The sequence below is a fragment of the Ranitomeya imitator genome, chromosome 4 (genome assembly GCF_032444005.1).
Source record: "Ranitomeya imitator isolate aRanImi1 chromosome 4, aRanImi1.pri, whole genome shotgun sequence".
Lineage (NCBI taxonomy): Eukaryota > Metazoa > Chordata > Amphibia > Anura > Dendrobatidae > Ranitomeya > Ranitomeya imitator.
The window spans coordinates 115,084,763-115,104,109 of NC_091285.1; the positions used below are offsets into that span (position 1 = coordinate 115,084,763).

The following is a 19,347-nucleotide window of genomic DNA, read 5'->3' on the forward strand; positions in this document are numbered from 1 at the left end:
TGTACCAGCATACTCAGGACAAATTGGACAACAACTTTTGGGGTCCAATTTCTCTTGTTACCCTTGTGAAAATAAAAACTTGGGGGCTAAAAAATCTTTTTGTGGAAAATGTTTTATTTTTTATTTTCACGATTCTGCATTATGAAGCACTTGGGCATTCAAAGTTCTCACCACACATCTAGATAAGTTCCATGGGGGGGTCTAGTTTCCAAAATGGGGTCACTTGTGGGGGGTTTCCACTGTTTAGGCACATCAGGGGCTCTCCAAATGTGACATGGCGTCCGATGTCAATTCCAGCCAATTCTGCATTGAAAAAGTCAAACGGCGCTCCTTCACTTCCAAGCTCTGCGGTGCGCCCTAACAGTGGTTTACCCCCACATATGGGGTATCGGCGTGTTAAGGAGAAATTGCATAACAAAATTTATGGTTACATTTCTGTTTTTACACATGTGAAAATAAAAAAAAATGGTTCTGAATTAAAATGTTTGCAAAAAAAAAGTTAAATGTTCATTTTTTCCTTCCACATTGTTTCAGTTCCTGTGAAGCACGTAAAGGGTTAATAAACTTCTTAAATGTGGTTTTGAGAACCTTGAGGGGTGTAGTTTTTAGAATGGTGTCACACTTCATTATTCTCTATCGTATAGACCCCTCAAAATGACTTCAACTGTGATGTGGTCCCTAAAAAAAAATGGTGTTGTAAAAATGAGAAATTGCTGGTCAACATTTAACCCTTATAACTTCCTAACAAAAAAAAAATTGTGCTGATGTAAAGTAGACATGTGGGAAATGTTATTTATTAACTATTTTTCGTGACATATCTCTCTGATTTAAGGGCATAAAATACAAAGTTTGAAAATTGCAAAAGTTAAAAATTTTTCGCCATATTTCCGTTTTTTTCATAAATAATCGCAAGTAATATCGAAGAAATGTTACCACTAACATGAAGTACAATATGTCACGAAAAAACAAACTCAGAATCAGCAGGATCCGTTGAAGCGTTCCAGAGTTATAACCTCATAAAGTGACAGTGGTCAGAATTGTAAAACTTGGCTCGGTGATTAAGTACCAAAATGGCTCTGTCACTAACGGGTTAAGTGTATTCACATCAAGGCACCTCGCTGCATTCTATGTTATTATTGTGATGCTTATTATTTGTTATTAAACCTATAAAAGACAGAAAAGAAAAAATTGCCTTGTAAGAAACTAACTTCAGCCTGGTCAATATGATATAAGGGTACATGACTCATCCGCTGAGTGGGCGGCCAAGAAAGTGTCATAAACTGCGCCTCTATCGTTCGGCGGCCAATGAGTGCCTCATCCGCTGCTAACGCTGTTCTCTCGCGAGTGTGGGGCTGAGGAGAAGGCTAACTTCAAACTGAGTAGAGGAGGTGCGAGCTGCCTAGCGCGCTGCTGAGGTGAGTCTGTTGTGTCTGAGCACTGGTGGCGGGATAGCCTGTGAGGCGGGCATGGATTGCTACCTAATTCTCCAAATTACATGGTGCCATCCACAAATCTAGACATTGGTGCCTGCTCGATTTCTATTTGAAAGTGTATTCAGTGTGAAGCCCTACGTATGGCATCCGCCGGAGTGCGGCCTCAGAATAGCGCAGTGTCTTGTGTGCTGAGCACATGACTTCTAATTATGGGATTTTGGTGACCGTAGTGTTATCTAAGAGTTGAGTAGCACCGGGATTCCCTCTCATTTTGCATGTTACTGGCCTTCCTCTGCTTCTGATTCATAGTTGTCTCTTCCACGGTGAACGCTGCGTGGAGCTCCGCCCATGTGTGTGCATTGTCTAAGCCTTGGCGACCTGACTGCTCTGTGCTGACGCCGTTTGCTTCCTTTCCTGGTGTCGGTGTAGAGTGGCGGCCACAGAAGAAGAGCCAGGATTGAGACTGGTGTGTGTGTGCCTGCGCACGTTGTGGGCTCGGCCAGTGTGTGTGCCTGCGCACGTTGTGGGCTCAGCCAGTGTGTGTGCCTGCGCACGTTGTGGGCTCGGCCAGTGTGTGTGCCTGCGCACGTTGTGGGCTCGGCCAGTGTGTGTGCCTGCGCACGTTGTTGGCTCAGCCAGTGTGTTTGTGCCTGCGTACGTTGTGGACTCGGCCAATGTGTGTGTGCCAGCACACGTTGTGGGCTCGGCCAGTGTGTGTGTGTGCGCCAGCGCATGTTGTGGGCTCGGCCAGTGTGTGTGTGTGTGTGTGTGCCTGCGCACGTTGTGGGCGTGGCCAGTGTGTGTATGTGCGCCTGCGCACGTTGTGGGCGCAGCCAGTGTGTGTGTGTGCGCGAGTTGTGGGCTCTGCCAGTGTGTGTGTGTGCCTGCGCACGTTGTGGGCTCGGCCAGTGTGTTTGTGCCTGCGTACGTTGTGGACTCGGCCAATGTGTGTGTGTGCCAGCACACGTTGTGGGCTCGGCCAGTGTGTGTGTGTGTGTGCGCAAGCTTGCGCACGTTGTGGGCTCGGCCAGTGTGTGTGTGTGCGCCAGCGCATGTTGTGGGCTCGGCCAGTGTGTGTGTGTGCGCCTGCACACGTTGTGGGCTCGGCTAGTGTGTGTGTGTGCGCCTGCACACGTGGGCTCGGCCAGTGTGTGTGTGTGTGTGTGCGCGCCTGCGCACGTTGTGGGCTCGGCCAGTTGTGTGTGTGTGCCTGCGCACGTTGTGGGCGTGGCCAGTGTGTGTATGTGCGCCTGCGCACGTTGTGGGCGCAGCCAGTGTGTGTGTGTGTGCGCACATTGTGGGCGCGGCCAGTGTGGTGTGCACCTGCGCACGTTGTGGGCGCGGCCAGTCTGCGCGCCTGCGCACGTTGTGGGGCAAAGTTCAAACATTCAGAGCTCTAATACAAGATGAGGGGGGCACAGAAGTGGCGATACCACATGCTTGTTTTATTTATTTTGAAATACATCTTTTAATTTCAATGAAAAACTATATTTTCATTTGAACTTTCATTTTTTTTCCCGTATCTTTGACCCCCTTCCCCCCGCCCCAAGCCTGTTTGCACTTTCATGACCAGGCCGAATTTGACTATACTGACCATAGTCGCATTATGTGGAGCTCTGGAACGCTTCAGTGAAATTTGGTGGAAACTTGAAAATGTTTCAATTTCTAAACTTTTAATTCTAATGTCTTTAAACCAGAGTGTTATGTCACAGAAAATAGTTAATAAATAACATTCCCAACATGTCTACTTTACATCAGCACAATTTTTTAAACATCTTTTTTTTCGGACGCTATAAGGGTTAAAAGTTGACCAGAGATGGATGGATGGATTTTTTTTTTTTTTTTTTTTTTCATTTTGACAACAATTTACTAAACCATTTTTTAGGGACCATATCTCATTTGCAGTTACTTTGAGGGGTCTAAATGACAGAATATACCCAAAAGTGACACCAGTCTAAGGCTGTGTGCACACGTTGCGGTTTTTTCGCGTTTTTCCCGATAAAAACGCTATAAAACCGCATACAATAAGCATCCCATCATTTAGAATGAATTCTGCATGTTTTGTGCACATGATGCGTTTTTTTCCGCAAAAAAACCCGCATCGCGGTAAAAACCGCAGCATGTTCATTAATTTTGCGGGTTTTTTTTTGCGGATTTCCCACTCCAGAATGCATTGGGAAGTGTCCGGAAAAAAACGCGGCAAAATCGTGGCAAAAACGCATGCGGTTTTCTTGCGGATTTCTTGCAGAAAATGTCCGGTTTTTCTCAGGAATTTTCTGCGAGAAATTCTGAACGTGTGCACATAGCCTAAAAACTGCACCCCTCAAGGCGCTCAAAACCACATTCAAAAAATGTAGTAATCCATCACGTGCATCACAGGAATTTACGGAATGTGGGAGGAAAAAAAAATAAACATTTTAACTTTTTCATTCTCAATATTAGTTCATACACAATTTTTAATTTTAACCCCTTAATCCCCAAGGGTGGTTTGCATGTTAATGACAGGCCAATTTTTACAATTCTGACCACTGTCCCTTTATCTACTATATAATTGTCTAAGGCCGGCCTCACACGTATAAAAATAGGGTCCATTATTTACGGCCGTAATACGCAGAAAAGTCCCCAAAATAGTGATCCATATGTCATCCGTAGGCAGGGTGTGTCAACGTATTTTGCGCATGGCATCCTCCGTATGTAAGCCGTATGGCACCCGTACTGCGAGATTTTCTCGCAGGCTTGCAAAACCGACATACGGACATACAATAGATCCACATGGGCTCAAATAATCGTTAAAACATTAAAATCTATATACACACTCACTCACACACACTAGATGGTGGCTCGATTCTAACGCATCGGGTATTCTAGAATATGCATGCCCACGTAGTATATTGCCTAGCCACGTAGTATAAAAACATATATACGGTCTATATATATCTCTCATACAGCGCTAGATAGCTTAAAGCGACTGTGTCACCTGTTATGATCCGGTGACCTAGGAGCAGCATGAGAACTTTCACTGGAGAAGGTGGCCACTATACTGACCTCAATCCTGAACTTAACACCGCAACTAGAAGTAGCCGTGGAGTGTACCTAACACACCTAGACACCTCGTCACAGCCGGAGGACTAAATACCCCTAAAGATGGAAATAGGAATACTATCTTGCCTCAGAGAAAATCCCCAAAGGATAGACAGCCCCCCACAAATATTGGTGGTGAGTCGGAGAGGAAAAAACATACACAGGCAGAAAAACAGGATTAGCACAGGAGGCCACTCTAGCTAGATAGGACAGGATAGGACAGAGTTCTGTGCGGTCAGTATTAAAACCCTTCAAAAAGATCCACAGCAGAATATACAAAAACTTCCTACATCTAACTAATAGATGTAGGAGCGTAAATCTGCAACTCCAGTGAATTCTACAATCAGCAGGAAAATAAACAAAAACTAGCACACAGCAGTGTGCCTCAGACACAAAAACCAAACACTTATCTTTGCTGAATTTGGCAGCCAGCAGGAGAAGTCAGAAAGTGATCCAACACTTCACAAGGAACATTGACAACTGGCAAGGGCTAATGAATCCTGCACACTTAAATATCCCAGTCAGAATTGTAATCAGCAGATACACCTGGCCAGGACTGCGACTCAGAGACAACTGCATTCCCACCTACAACCACTGGAGGGAACCCAAGAGCAGAATTCACAACAGTCACCCCCTCCAGCTGTTAGAAACTAAAAGAGCCACCTTGTGCATCAGTAATGCCGCATTCTGACAAGGTGGCTCTTTTAGTTATTGTTGCAGTCAAAGCAGAAATAAAGCGTTTTATAATTTCGCCAAAATGCCTGTCTTTAGTCCCTGAGGCAGGTCTTAACCCCCCTGCTGCACACGCCACACTGCCGTCACTCAAGGCTTCTTCGGCCCCGGGCGCCACCCCCTCCGCGCTGTTTTCCAGTCAAATCCGGCGCCTGCGCTGTTTAGTTCTGCCTGGGGCAGGCGCAGTGAGCGCTGCCCGTCTGATCTCAGATGCAGTCTCGCAGACTGCACCTGTGCGGCCGCCCACCTTGTGAATCCCAGGCCCGCAGTGTTATGCATTATGCACAGTAATGCGGCATTACTGCTGCTCATGGTGGCTCTTTTAGTCTCTAATGGCTGGAGGGGGTGACACAGTCGCTTTAAAAGCCGGTAATTCAATTGCCGGCTTTTCCTATCTCCTTCTCAAACCCGACATATGAGACATGGTTTACATATAGTAAACCATCTCGTATCCTTTTTTTTTTTTTTGCTTATTCCACACTACTAATGTTAGTATTGTGGATGTGCAAAATTTGGGCGCTCTAGCTATTAAAGGGTTAAATCGCAGAAAAAATTGGCGTGGGCTCCTGCGCAATTTTCTCTGCCACAGTGGTAAAGCCAGTGACTGAGGGCAGATATTAATAGCCTGGAGAGGGTCCATGGTTATTGCCCCCCCCCCTGGCTAAAAACATCTGCCCCCAGCCACCCCATAAAAGGCACATCTGGAAGATGCGCCTATTCTGGCACTTGGCCACTCTCTTCCCATTCCCGTGTATATTGGCCAGCCACGTAGTATATTGCCCAACCAGATTTGTCACAGGCGAAAAAATAAAAAATAAACATATACTCACCTTTCCGAGGGAGCCCTTGTAGTCCACGGCAGGTTCCGGTCCCAGGGTTGGTATTAGCGCAGGACCTGTGATGACGTCGCGGTCACATGACCGTGACGTCATGGGAGGTCTTTGTAGCGCAGGCGCGCAGGGCCTGTGATGACGTCACGGTCACATGACCGTGACGTCATGGGAGGTCCTGTGATGACGTCGCGGTCACATGACCGTGTCGTCATGGCAGGTCCTTCTGCCACCGGAACCTGCAACGGAAGATGGCGGCCGGCACGGGCTGCAACGGAGGGTGAGTATAGCAGGTTGTTTTTTTTGTTTTTTTTAGTATTTTTAACATTACATTTTTTACTATTAATGCCGCATAGGCAGCATCAATAGTAAAAAGTTGGGGACACACAGGGTTAATAGCGGCGGTAACGGAGTGCGTTACCCATAGCATAACGCGGTCCGTTACCGCCGGCATTAACCCTGTGTTAGCGGTGACCGGAGGGGAGTATGCGGGCGACAGGCACTGACTGCGGAGGGTAAGGAGTGGCCATTTTCTTCCGGACTGTGCCTGTCGCTGATTGGTCGCGGCAGCCGTGACAGGCAGCTGGCGAGACCAATCAGCGAATGAATAACCGTGACAGAAAGACAGACGGAAGTGACCCTTAGACAATTATATAGTAGATATGTGTCTCACTGATAAATTTACACACACACACACTTCCAAATTATTATGCAAATTATATTTTTCTCGGATTTTCCTAAATGGTCGGTGCAAATGAGTCAGTCTAATAAGTCATCACCCGTTGGATTATCCCCTTAACGACCGCCGATACGCCTTTTAACGGCGGCAGTTAAGGGTACTTAAACCACAGCGCCGTTAATTAACGGCGCTGTGGAAAAAGTAAACAGCGCCCCCCAGAGTTCGATTTTTCTCCGGGGTCTCGGCTGCCAGGGCCGAGACCCCAGAGAACATGATTCGGGGGATTTTTTTACCGACCCCCCGCATTTGCGATCGGCGGTAATTAACCGTTTACCGGCGAGCGCAAAAAAAACCAAACGCGATCTGTCATTCTCTGTCCTCTGATGTGATCGCACATCAGAGGACAGAGAAATAGGGGGATTCGGGGACCCTATCGTACTTACCGGTGTCCCTGGGTCCTCCTGCGTCCTCTCCTGCCCGCCGGCGTTTTCATGGGGAAAGAAAATGGGCGCATGCGCCCGCCATCTGTCGCCCGGCAGGAGAAGAGCAGTTGGGGCTAAAATTAGGGTTAGGGCTAGAGTTAGGGTTGGGGCTAAATTTAGGGTTAGGGTTCTTTCACACTTACGTCGGTACGGGGCCGTCGCAATGCGTCGGCCCGACATACCGACGCACGTTGTTAAAATTGTGCACAACGTGGGCAGCGGATGTAGTTTTTCAACGCATCCGCTGCCCAATCTATGTCCTGGGGAGGAGGGGGCGGAGTTACGGCCACGCATGCGCGGTCAGAAATGGCGGACGCGACGTACAAAAAAACGTTACATTGAACGTTTTTTGTGCCGACAGTCTGCCAAAACACAACTGATCCAGTGCATGACGGACGCGACGTGTGGCCATCCGTCGCGATCCGTCGGCAATACAAGTCTATGGGCAAAAAACGCATCCTGCGGGCACATTTGCAGGATCCATTTTTACCCCTCGCCACGACAGCACCCTACAGGAGAGAGGGATCCGCCCCACAGGAACAGGAAACCTACAGAAAGATAAAAGGGGGCGGTCCGCCTTTCCTCCTCAGTTTAGGTTTCCTGTTCCTGCGGGAACGACAGGACGCTAAAAAGCTACAGACATACCTAGGCATGTACGCCGCCTGTGCAGTATCTTCGGAACGGCAGGGGCTGCAGCCTGGAAGCAGCGTCGGGGGAGTTCCGCTAGACGGCTCCCTCCTCGTCTGGGAAGCATACAGATGGCCGGGTCCGGAGAAAGCCGCCCGGCATCTGCATTATGCGGCGGCTCCAGCGTGATCCTCGCCCGGCGGAGGGTGAGTGGCAGGAGTTCCCTGCATGGCGGTCCGGAGAAGGCCGCACCGCGAGCGCTGTCCGCTATTAGTAAGTTCACCCCGGAAGTAGATGCTAAACTTCCGGGGTAAGCAGGCCGAGATCAGCGGTGGGGGTGGCGCGAGTTCGCGCAGGCGCAGTACCGCTACAAAAAAAAAAAAAAAAAATGGCGCTCTATTTAAGCTGGCAAAACACTGTTACCTGCGATGCAAGATGTCATCTTCAGGTGCCATGGATCTTGCAGCAGGAGAACCAGTTCCTACCAAGGACCGCTCCAGCAGAGGATCATCAGATGCCGGTCGAAAGAGCGACACTGGATAAATCCAAAGGATCTCGGCCGTCTGATCCGGTAATAAAAAGCTTCACTGGGTGAGTTTATAAACTCTGCCTATTAAGCTGACGCCGTCTCCCTCCTTTCTCTCTCTTTCTCCTTCTCTCGCTATGTCTTAAATTTGACCAGGCCAAAAAACGGCAAAAAACTAAACATAAGGAATGCGCCTTATGCAGCCAGCCCCTACCAGACGCATACCCCAAAAAACTCTGCAAAGATTGTATAGCAGAAACCACACAAGGAGCAGCGGTGTCCATTACGGACTTACGCGCCATTATAAGGGAAGAGTTAAAAACTATGTCACAGGATAAATCACAAAAAAGTAAATCCAAAAGGCCAACGCCCTCATCAGACTCTGATAGTGAACAAGCTGTACTCTCAGATATCTCTATAGCCTCTTCATCATCATCATCATCATCATCAGCTTCGGAAATTGAGGGACGTTCATGTTTCCCCTTAGAAAGTGTGGATAATCTAGTGAAATCAATAAGAGACACTATGGGGTGTGAGGAGACAAAGGGCGCACAAACCACGCAGGATATAATGTTTGGCGGAGAGAAAAAGGAAATGCTTTCCAGTTATTTCAGCAGTAAAAGCATTAATAAAAAGAGAGTGGGAGAAACAAGATCAGAGAAGTTTTTTGCCCTCTGCGTCAAAACGGAAATACCCGTTTAGTGACGATGAGTTACTTACGTGGACCAAAATCCCTAAGGTTGACGCAGCTGTTGCCTCTACCTCTAAGCCATCCACATTGCCTGTTGAAGACGCGGGATTACTCTCAGACCCTCTAGATCGCAAAGCCGAGTCGTCCCTTAAAAGATCCTGGGAGGCAACTACAGGCATATTTAAGCCAGCAATAGCGAGCACTTGCACCGCCAGGTCAATGCTCATCTGGATTGACCAGCTAGACCAAAGCATTGAGAATAAAATGTCACGGGAAAAATTTTACGAGCAGCTATTCCCTTAATACGAGGTGCAGCAGCCTTTATGGCGGACGCGTCTGCAGATTCTCTCCGCCTAGCGGCTAGATCCGCAGGTCTGGTAAACAATGCAAGAAGGGCATTATGGATGAAGAGCTGGAAAGGGGACGCACAATCAAAATCTAAGATATGCGCAATCCCATGTGAGGGTGAGTTCCTCTTTGGCAAAACCTTAGACGACATACTCAAAAAGGCAAAAGACAGGAAAAAGGCTTTTCCTGATACATCTATTCCCTTTTATAGGAGAGCCTTTAAGAGAAGGCCATTCGGCAAGAGAAGGCAGACGGACAGGTCGACAACATGGTTCCCTAAAGAAGATAAACAAAGAGGTACCATGTTCAGAAGACCCAACCCCCCAAAAGACAGCAAATTCTGAGGATATAACCATTCCAGTAGGGGGCAGATTAAAATTTTTCACTCCCCAGTGGGAAAATATTACAACTAGTTTGTGGATTTTAAATATAATCAGAGATGGAATAAAATTACAATTCTCTCGCTTTCCCCACGAATCATATATTATAACATCTCTCAGCTCGCCTATACAACAAGAGGCCCTGGAGAGTGAAATCCAAACCCTATTATCAAAACGGGTTTTAGTCCAAGTTCCGGAAGGACAAGAGACTAGAGGATTCTATTCCCCTCTATTCTTAATTTCCAAACCCGATGGTTCATTCAGAACAATCCTAAACCTCAAAAAGCTTAATTCATTTATTAAAAATGATACATTTAAAATGGAGTCTATAAAATCCACCATAAAGTTACTTTTTCCAAACTGTATGATGGGGGGCATTGATCTAAAAGATGCTTACTACCATCTCCCTATCCATGACAGATACCAGAAGTTCTTCAGGGTAGCGGTGGCAATCAAAGGCAAGATTTGTCATTTCCAGTATGCAGCCATGCCCTTCGGCCTTTCTACAGCGCCAAGGATTTTCACCAAAGTGATTCTAGAGGTGATGGCTTATCTTCGTCAAAAAGAGACATTAATTGTGCCCTACCTGGATGACTTTTTAGTCATCGGAAACTCATTTTCTCAATGTGCTGACCGTTTAGCTAATGCAGTTTCATCTCTACAGGATCTAGGTTGGATAATCAATATCGACAAATCCAGACTGACTCCACTATCACTTCAAGCGTTTCTGGGGTTCCATCTAGACTCCATAACTCAAAAATGTCTGCTCCCTCAGGTAAAAATCTCACTCATCAGACATAAAGTCACAACAGCAATAAATAGTCCACAAATGACCCTAAGAAAAGCCATGTCATTACTGGGATCTCTTATTTCCTGTATACCTGCAGTCCAGTGGGCACAATACCATACCCGGACACTGCAGCACCAAATCCTCCAAGAGGAAAGACGGTTACTTAGCTTAAATGCAAGGATAACGTTGTCCCAGGAAGTTTTATCTTCTTTAACGTGGTGGCTGGATTCTAACCATTTGATGAGTGGTGTTCCATGGGTAATAACACCATCTCATATTATAACCACTGACGCCAGTCCTCATGGATGGGGCGCTCATATGGGGAATGATTTTTGCCAAGGGTTATGGGACACTGAAGAATGCCACAACTCATCTAATCTGAAAGAACTAAATGCAGTAAGATACGCCTTATGTCATTTTCTCCCACAGCTCCGGGGAAAAGACGTTCGAATCCTTTCAGACAACACCACCACAGTGGCTTATATAAACAGACAAGGAGGTACTCAATCAGAGACTCTGATGTCTTCCGCTGGGAAAATTCTGGATTTGGCAGAAAAACATCTATTATCCCTCACTGCAGTTCACATAAGAGGGAAAAACAACCAGCAGGCAGACTTCTTAAGTCGACATACCCTAAGGCAGGGAGAGTGGTGCCTAAGCCATCATATCTTCAAACGGATAGTATCCCTATGGGGTTGTCCGCAAATAGATCTCTTCGCCACGAGACAAAACAGGCAAGTCCAGAAATTTGCATCCCTATCGTTAGCAGATCATCCGGACGTTCTAGACGCTTTCCAAATCCCTTGGCAATACAGTCTAGCGTACGCCTTCCCTCCGATAATATTGTTACCACAGGTCATTCGGAAGATCAGGGAGGATGGAGCGAGAGTTGTACTAATAGCACCATTCTGGCCCAAAAGGCCATGGTTCTCATGCCTACAAGCCATGTCGGTTTCGGACCCTTGGGTCCTCCCCTCGACACCCAATCTTCTCTTCCAGGGTCCGTTTCTCCACCCCCAGGTGGACAATCTCCATCTGACGGCCTGTAATTTGAGAGGCAGATGCTAAAATTAAGGGGATTTTCCGAGGGACTAATTGACACACTCCTCCAAAGTAGAAAACGCTCTACTACGAAAATTTTATACAAAAATCTGGAAAAAATTCCTACAGTTCCATAAATCTCCCAACACATCAGAAATTCCGATACAGTCTATCCTGGAATTCCTTCAAAAAGGGAGGGAACTAGGTTTAGCTGTAAATACGTTAAAAGTTCACGTATCAGCACTAGGAGCCCTCTATGGCTATAACATTGCAGGAAATAGATGGGTATCCCGATTTATCACGGCTTGTGAAAGGATAAATCCTGTTAATATACCTAGAATTCCACCCTGGGATCTAAATCTAGTTCTACAAGCCCTAACAGACCCTCCATTTGAACCAATAGATTCAGTATCCATTAAATATTTATCACTTAAAACTGTCCTTTTGGTAGCACTGACTTCAGCTAGGAGAATCAGTGACATCCAAGCTCTTTCTATAGATCCACCTTTCCTGCTAACTTTTCAGGATAAGTTGATTCTTAAATTAGACCCTTCCTATCTTCCCAAGGTAGCGAAGAAATTCCATAGGTCACAAGAAATAGTCCTACCCACCTTTTTCAGTAACCCTTCCACTCCTGAGGAATGTAAATATCACACTCTAGATGTTAAAAGAGTAGTTTTAAAATACATTGAAAGGACCAGTAGCTGGCGACAGTGTAGGGCTCTGTTTATATCCTTTCAGGGTCACAAGAAGGGTCATGCAGTCACAAAGAGCACCCTATCCCGGTGGATCAGGGAGTCTATTACATTGGCTTACTCCGCGAGGAAAGAAAACCCTCCGGAAGGCATAACAGCGCACTCTACCAGAGCTATGGCATCCTCCTGGGCCGAAAGAGGAGACGTCCCAATAGAAACCATATGTAAGGCGGCAACTTGGTCAGATCCTTCTACCTTCTATAACCACTATAGGCTTGACCTATCGTCAACTTCTGACCTAGACTTTGGCAGGACTGTCCTCAGCACGGTGGTCCCCCCCTAGGTGATGGTCTCTGAAAGATCTCCTGTAGGGTGCTGTCGTGGCGAGGGGTAAAAAGCCGGATTACTCACCGGTAATACTCTTTTAGTGAGTCCACGACAGCACCCTCTTACATCCCTCCCTAGGTTAATATAGTACTAACTATTGAGTAAAATTCTTTTAATCATACATGAGCAAATGAGTTTGAAAATGAAATAAATTATATTTGCCTAATACTGGCGGTCCTCCGGGTACTCTGAAATCAAAACTGAGGAGGAAAGGCGGACCGCCCCCTTTTATCTTTCTGTAGGTTTCCTGTTCCTGTGGGGCGGATCCCTCTCTCCTGTAGGGTGCTGTCGTGGACTCACTAAAAGAGTATTACCGGTGAGTAATCCGGCTTTTTTGTCCAAAACGACGGATTGCGACGGATGCCAAACGACGCAAGTGTGAAAGTGGCCTTAGGGTTAGGGTTGGAGCTAAAGTTAGGGCTAGGGTTAGGGTTGGGGCTAAGTTTAGGGTTAGAGTTAGGGCTAGGGTTGGGGCTAAAGTTAGGGCTAGGGTTGCGGCTAAAGTTAGGGTTAGAGTTGGGATTAGGGTTGGTATTAGGGTTAGGGTTGGCATTAGGGTTACGCTTGGGATTAGGGTTAGGTTTGGGATTAGTAACATAGTAACATAGTTAGTAAGGCCGAAAAAAGACATTTGTCCATCCAGTTCAGCCTATATTCCATCATAATAAATCCCCAGATCTACGTCCTTCTACAGAACCTAATAATTGTATGATGCAATATTGTTCTGCTCCAGGAAGACATCCAGGCCTCTCTTGAACCCCTCGACTGAGTTCGCCATCACCACCTCCTCAGGCAAGCAATTCCAGATTCTCACTGCCCTAACAGTAAAGAATCCTCTTCTATGTTGGTGGAAAAACCTTCTCTCCTCCAGACGCAAAGAATGCCCCCTTGTGCCCGTCACCTTCCTTGGTATAAACAGATCCTCAGCGAGATATTTGTATTGTCCCCTTATATACTTATACATGGTTATTAAATCGCCCCTCAGTCGTCTTTTTTCTAGACTAAATAATCCTAATTTCGCTAATCTATCTGGGTATTGTAGTTCTCCCATCCCCTTTATTAATTTTGTTGCCCTCCTTTGTACTCTCTCTAGTTCCATTATATCCTTCCTGAGCACCGGTGCCCAAAACTGGACACAGTACTCCATGTGCGGTCTAACTAGGGATTTGTACAGAGGCAGTATAATGCTCTCATCATGTGTATCCAGACCTCTTTTAATGCACCCCATGATCCTGTTTGCCTTGGCAGCTGCTGCCTGGCACTGGCTGCTCCAGGTAAGTTTATCATTAACTAGGATCCCCAAGTCCTTCTCCCTGTCAATTTACCCAGTGGTTTCCCGTTCAGTGTGTAATGGTGATATTGATTCCTTCTTCCTATGTGTATAACCTTACATTTATCATTGTTAAACCTCATCTGCCACCTTTCAGCCCAAGTTTCCAACTTATCCAGATCCATCTGTAGCAGAATACTATCTTCTCTTGTATTAACTGCTTTACATAGTTTTGTATCATCTGCAAATATCGATATTTTACTGTGTAAACCTTCTACCAGATCATTAATGAATATGTTGAAGAGAACAGGGTTAAGGTTGGGGTTGTGATTAGGGGTGTATTGGGATTAGGGTTAGGTTTGAGGTTAGGGTTGAGATTAGGATTAGGGGTGTGTTGGATTTAGGGTTTTGATTAGGGTTATGGTTAGGGTTGACATTAGGGTTGTTTTGGGGTAAGGGTTGTGATTATCGTTAGGGTTAGTGATTAGGATTTTGGATCGGGTTGGGATTATGGTTAGGGGTGTGTTGGGGTTAGGGTTGGAGCTAGAATTGGGGGGTTTCCACTGTTTAGGTACATCAGGGGGTCTCCAAACACGACAGCCAATTTTGCGCTCAAAAAGTCAAATGGCGCTCCCTCCCTTCTGAGCTCTGCCGTGCGCCCAAACAGTGGGTTACCCCCACATATGGGGCATCAACGTACTCGGGATAAATTGGACAACAACTTTTGGGGTCCAATTTCTCCTGTAACCCTTGTGAAAATAAAAACTTGGGGGCTACAAAATCTTTTTTGTGGAAAAATTTTTTTTTTTATTTTCATGACTCTGCATTATAAACTTCTGTGAAGCACTTGGGCATTCAAAGTTCTCACCACAGATCTAGATAAGTTCCTTGGGGGGTCTAGTTTCCAAAACGGGGTCACTTGTGGGGGGTTACTACTGTTTAGGTACATCAGGGGCTCTGCAAACGCAACATAACGCCCACAGACCATTCTATCTAAGTCTGCATTCCAAAACGGTGCTCCTTCCTTCCGAGCTCTGCCGTGCGCCCAAAAAGTGGTTTACCCCCACATATGGGGTACCAGCATACTCAGGACAAATTGGACAACAACTTTTGGGGTCCAATTTCTCTTGTTACCCTTGTGAAAATAAAAACTTGGGGGCTAAAAAATCTTTTTTGTGGAAAAAAAAAAATGGGGTCACTTGTGGGGGGTTTCTACTGTTTAGGCACATCAGGGGCTCTCCAAACGCGACAGGCGTCCAATCTCAATTCCAGCCAATTCTACATTGAAAAAGTAAAACGGCACTCCTTCTCTTCCAAGCTCTGCGGTGTGCCCAAACAGTGGTTTACCTCCACATATTGGGTATTGGTGTATTCAGGAGAAATTGCATAACAAAATTTATGGTTACATTTCTGTTTTTACACATGTGAAAATAAAAAAAATGGTTCTGAATTAAAGGGAACCTGTCACCCCGTTTTTTGAGATTGAGCTATAAATACTGTTAAATAGGGCCTGCGCTGTGTGTTCCTATAGTGTATGTAGTGTACCCCGATTCCCCATGTATGCTGAGAAATAACTTACCAAAGTCGCCGTTTTCGCCTGTCAATCAGGCTGGTCAGGTCGGGAGGGCGTGGTGACATCGCTGGTTCTTCGTCAGCTTTACGTTGGTGGCGTAGTGGTGAACAAGCAGCGCGCGATCTGCGCTGTCATCCCTTTCGTCGGTGGGGGCGGCCATCTTCCTGGGGCCGCGCGTGCGCAGATCGAGTGCTCTGCTGCACGGGGTTTCAGGAAAATGGCCGCGGGATGCCGCGCGTGCGCATTAGAGATCGCGGCGGCCATTTTCCCAAAGCCGAGATGCAAACTCGGCTTTGGGAAAATGGCCGCCGCGAGCTCTAATGCGCACGCGCGGCATCCCGCGGCCATTTTCCTGAAGCCCCGTGCAGCAGAGCACTCGATCTGCGCACGCGCGGCCCCAGGAAGATGGCCGCCCCCACCGACGAAAGGGAAGACAGCGCAGATCGTGCGCTGCTTGTTCACCACTACGCCACTACGCCACCAACGTAAAGCTGACGAAGAACCAGCGATGTCACCACGCCCTCCCGACCTGACCAGCCTGATTGACAGGCGAAAACGGCGACTTTGGTAAGTTATTTCTCAGCATACATGGGGAATCGGGGTACACTACATACACTATAGGAACACACAGCGCAGGCCCTATTTAACAGTATTTATAGCTCAATCTCAAAAAACGGGGTGACAGGTTCCCTTTAAAATGTTTGCAAAAAAAAAAGTTAAATGTTCATTTTTTTTCCTTCCACATTGTTTCAGTTCCTGTGAAGCACGCACAGGGTTAATAAACTTCTTGAATGTGGTTTTGAGAACCTTGAGGGGTGTAGTTTTTAGAATGGTGTCACACTTCGTTATTTTCTATCATATAGACCCCTCAAAATGACTTCAAATGTGATGTGGTCCCTAAAAAAAAAAAAAAAAAAAAAGTTGTAAAAATGAGAAATTGCTGGTCAACATTTAACCCTTATAACTCCCTAACAAAAAAAAAAATTGTTTCCAAAATTGTGCTGATGTAAAGTAGACATGTGGGAAATGTTATTTATTAACTATTTTTCGTGATATATATATGTCTCTGATTTAAGGGCATAAAATACAAAGTTTGAAAATTGCTAAATTTTAAAAATTTTCGCTATATTTCCGTTTTTTTCATAAATAATCGCAAGTAATATCGAAGAAATGTTACCACTAACATGAAGTACAATATGTCACGAAAAAACAAACTCAGAATCAGCGGGATCCGTTGAAGCGTTCCAGAGTTTATAACCTCATAAAGTGACAGTGGTCAGAATTGTAAAAATTGGCTTGGTCATTAAAGGGAACCTTTCACCCCGTTTTTTGAGATATAAATACTATTAAATAGGGCCTGTGCTGTGCGTTACTATAGTGTATGTAGTGTACCCTGATTCCCCATGTATGCTGAGAAATACATTACCAAAGTCGCGGTTTTCGCCTGTCAATCAGGCTGGTCAGGTCGGGTGGGCGTGTTCACAGCGCTCTTTTCTTCCCCAGCTTTCCGTTGGTGGCGTAGTGGTGTGCGCATGTCCAAGTTCCGAATTCCCTGCGGGCACGTGAAGACACAGCGCGCGATCTGCGCTGTCATCCCTTTCATCGGTGGGGGCGGCCATCTTCCTGGGGCCGCGCGTGCGCAGATAGAGTGCTCTGCTGCACGGGGCTTCAGGAAAATGGCCGCGGGATGCCGTGCGTGCATCTCTGCTTTGGGAAAATGGCCGCCGCGATCTCTTCTTCGCACGCGCGGCATCACGCGGCCATTTTCCTGAAGCCCTGTGCAGCAGAGCACTACATCTGCGCACGCGCGGCCCCAGGAAGATGGCCGCCCCCACCGATGAAAGGGATGACAGCGCAGATCGCGCGCTGTGTCTTCACGTGCCCACAGTGGATTCATCACTGCGACATGCGCACACCACTACGCCACCAACGGAAAGCTGGGGAAGAAAAGAGCGCTGTGAACACGCCCACCCGACCTGACCAGCCTGATTGACAGGCGAAAACGGCGACTTTGGTAATGTATTTCTCAGCATACATGGGGAATCAGGGTACACTACATACACTATAGTAACGCACAGCACAGGCCCTATTTAACAGTATTTATATCTCAATCTGAAAAAACGGGGTGACAGGTTCCCTTTAAGTACCAAATTGGCTTTGTCACTAAGGGGTTAAACATCAAATTTTATTGAAGAAACCTCCCAATGATAACAGTATAATCTCAAAAATAAATAAAAACTCAAAATGCACTGTTCAAAATTATTAGGCACAGTAGAATTTCTATACATTTGATATGTTTTAAAGAACTGAAAATGCTCATTTGTGGAATTTGCAGCATTAGGAGGTCACATTCACTGAACAAAACAGTTGTTTAGCTCCAAAACCTCCTAACAGGCCAAGTTACATGTTAACATAGGACCCCTTCTTTGATATCACCTTCACAATCCTTGCATCCATTGAACTTGTGAGTTTTGGGACAGTTTCTGCTTGTCTTTCTTTGCATGAAGTCAGAATAGCCTCCCAGGCCGCTGTTTTGATGTGAACTGCCTCCCACCCTCATAGATCTTTTGCTTGATGATACTCCAAAGGTTCTCTGTACGGTTGAGGTCAGGGAAAGATGGTGGCCACGCCATCAATTTATCTCCTTTTTATGCCCATAGCAGCCAATGACTCAGAGGTATTCTTTGCAGCATAAGATGGTGCATTGTCATGCATGAAGATGATTTTGCTCCTGAAGGCATGTTTCTGCTTTTTAGACCATGGAAGAAAGTTGTCAGTCAGAAACTCTAAATACTTTGCAGAGGTCATTTTCACACCTTCAGGAACCTTAAAGCATCCTACCAGCTGTTTCCCCGTGATTCTGGCCAAAAATGTGACTCCTCCACCTCCTTGCTGACATCGCAGCCTTGTTGAGACATGGTGGCAATCATCCTCTACTCCATCCATCTGGACCATCCAGGGTTGTTTGACACTCATCAGTAAACAAGACTATTTGGAAATTAGTGTTCATGTATGTCTGGGCCCACTTTAAACATTTCTGTTTTTGAACACTGTTTAAGGGTGGCTGAATATTAGGTTTATGCAGCACAGCAAGCCTTTGAAGGATCCTACACCTTGAGGTTCGAGGGACTCCAGAGGCACCAGCAGTTTCAAATAACTATTTGCTGCTTTGTAATGGTATTGTGGCAGCTGCTTTCTTAATCCCATGAATTTGTCTGGCAGAAACCTTCCTCATTATGCCTTTATCTGCATGAACTCTTTCTGTGCTCTTTCAGTCACAAATCTCTTCACAGTATGATGACCACTCTTAAGTTTTCGTGGAATATCTAATGTTTTCATACCTTGTCCAAGGCATTGCACTATTTAATGCTTTTCAGCAGCAGAGTGATCCTTTTTAGTTCCCATATTCCTTGAAACCTGTGGCCTGCTTAATAATGTGGAACATAATTTTTAAGTAGTTTTTCTTTAAGTAAAATCACCTGGAAAACAAATTAAGATTGATTTCAGTGATCCATTGAGCCCTGAGACACAATAACATCCATGAGTTTATTTGAAAAACAAAACAATTAAATCTTTGACACTTAAATCCATTTTGCATAATAATTTGGAACACAGTATATGTGTGTATATATATATATATATATATATATATATATATATATATATATATATATATATATATATATATATATATATATATATATATATATATCCCTATACTATGTGTAGACATTTGTCTTAGCCATTCTATTCTAACCTGTCAGTGTGATTTTACTGTACAC

At 45.7% G+C, this 19,347-nt stretch overlaps 1 protein-coding gene across 7 annotated transcripts in view; it reads left to right on the plus strand.

The window, feature by feature from the left end:
• Positions 1–1,327: 1,327 nt before the first annotated feature.
• The window catches only part of SPDL1 (spindle apparatus coiled-coil protein 1), a 582,388-nt gene continuing 564,368 nt past the window's right edge, over positions 1,328–19,347 (plus strand). For 6 of the 7 annotated variants that reach the window (XM_069763905.1, XM_069763907.1, XM_069763910.1 and 3 more), the window contains exon 1: positions 1,328–1,415. The gene's annotated coding sequence lies outside the window, so the exon portion shown is untranslated. The remainder of the gene's footprint in view (positions 1,416–19,347) is intronic. The other variant, XM_069763909.1, reaches the window with a different exon arrangement.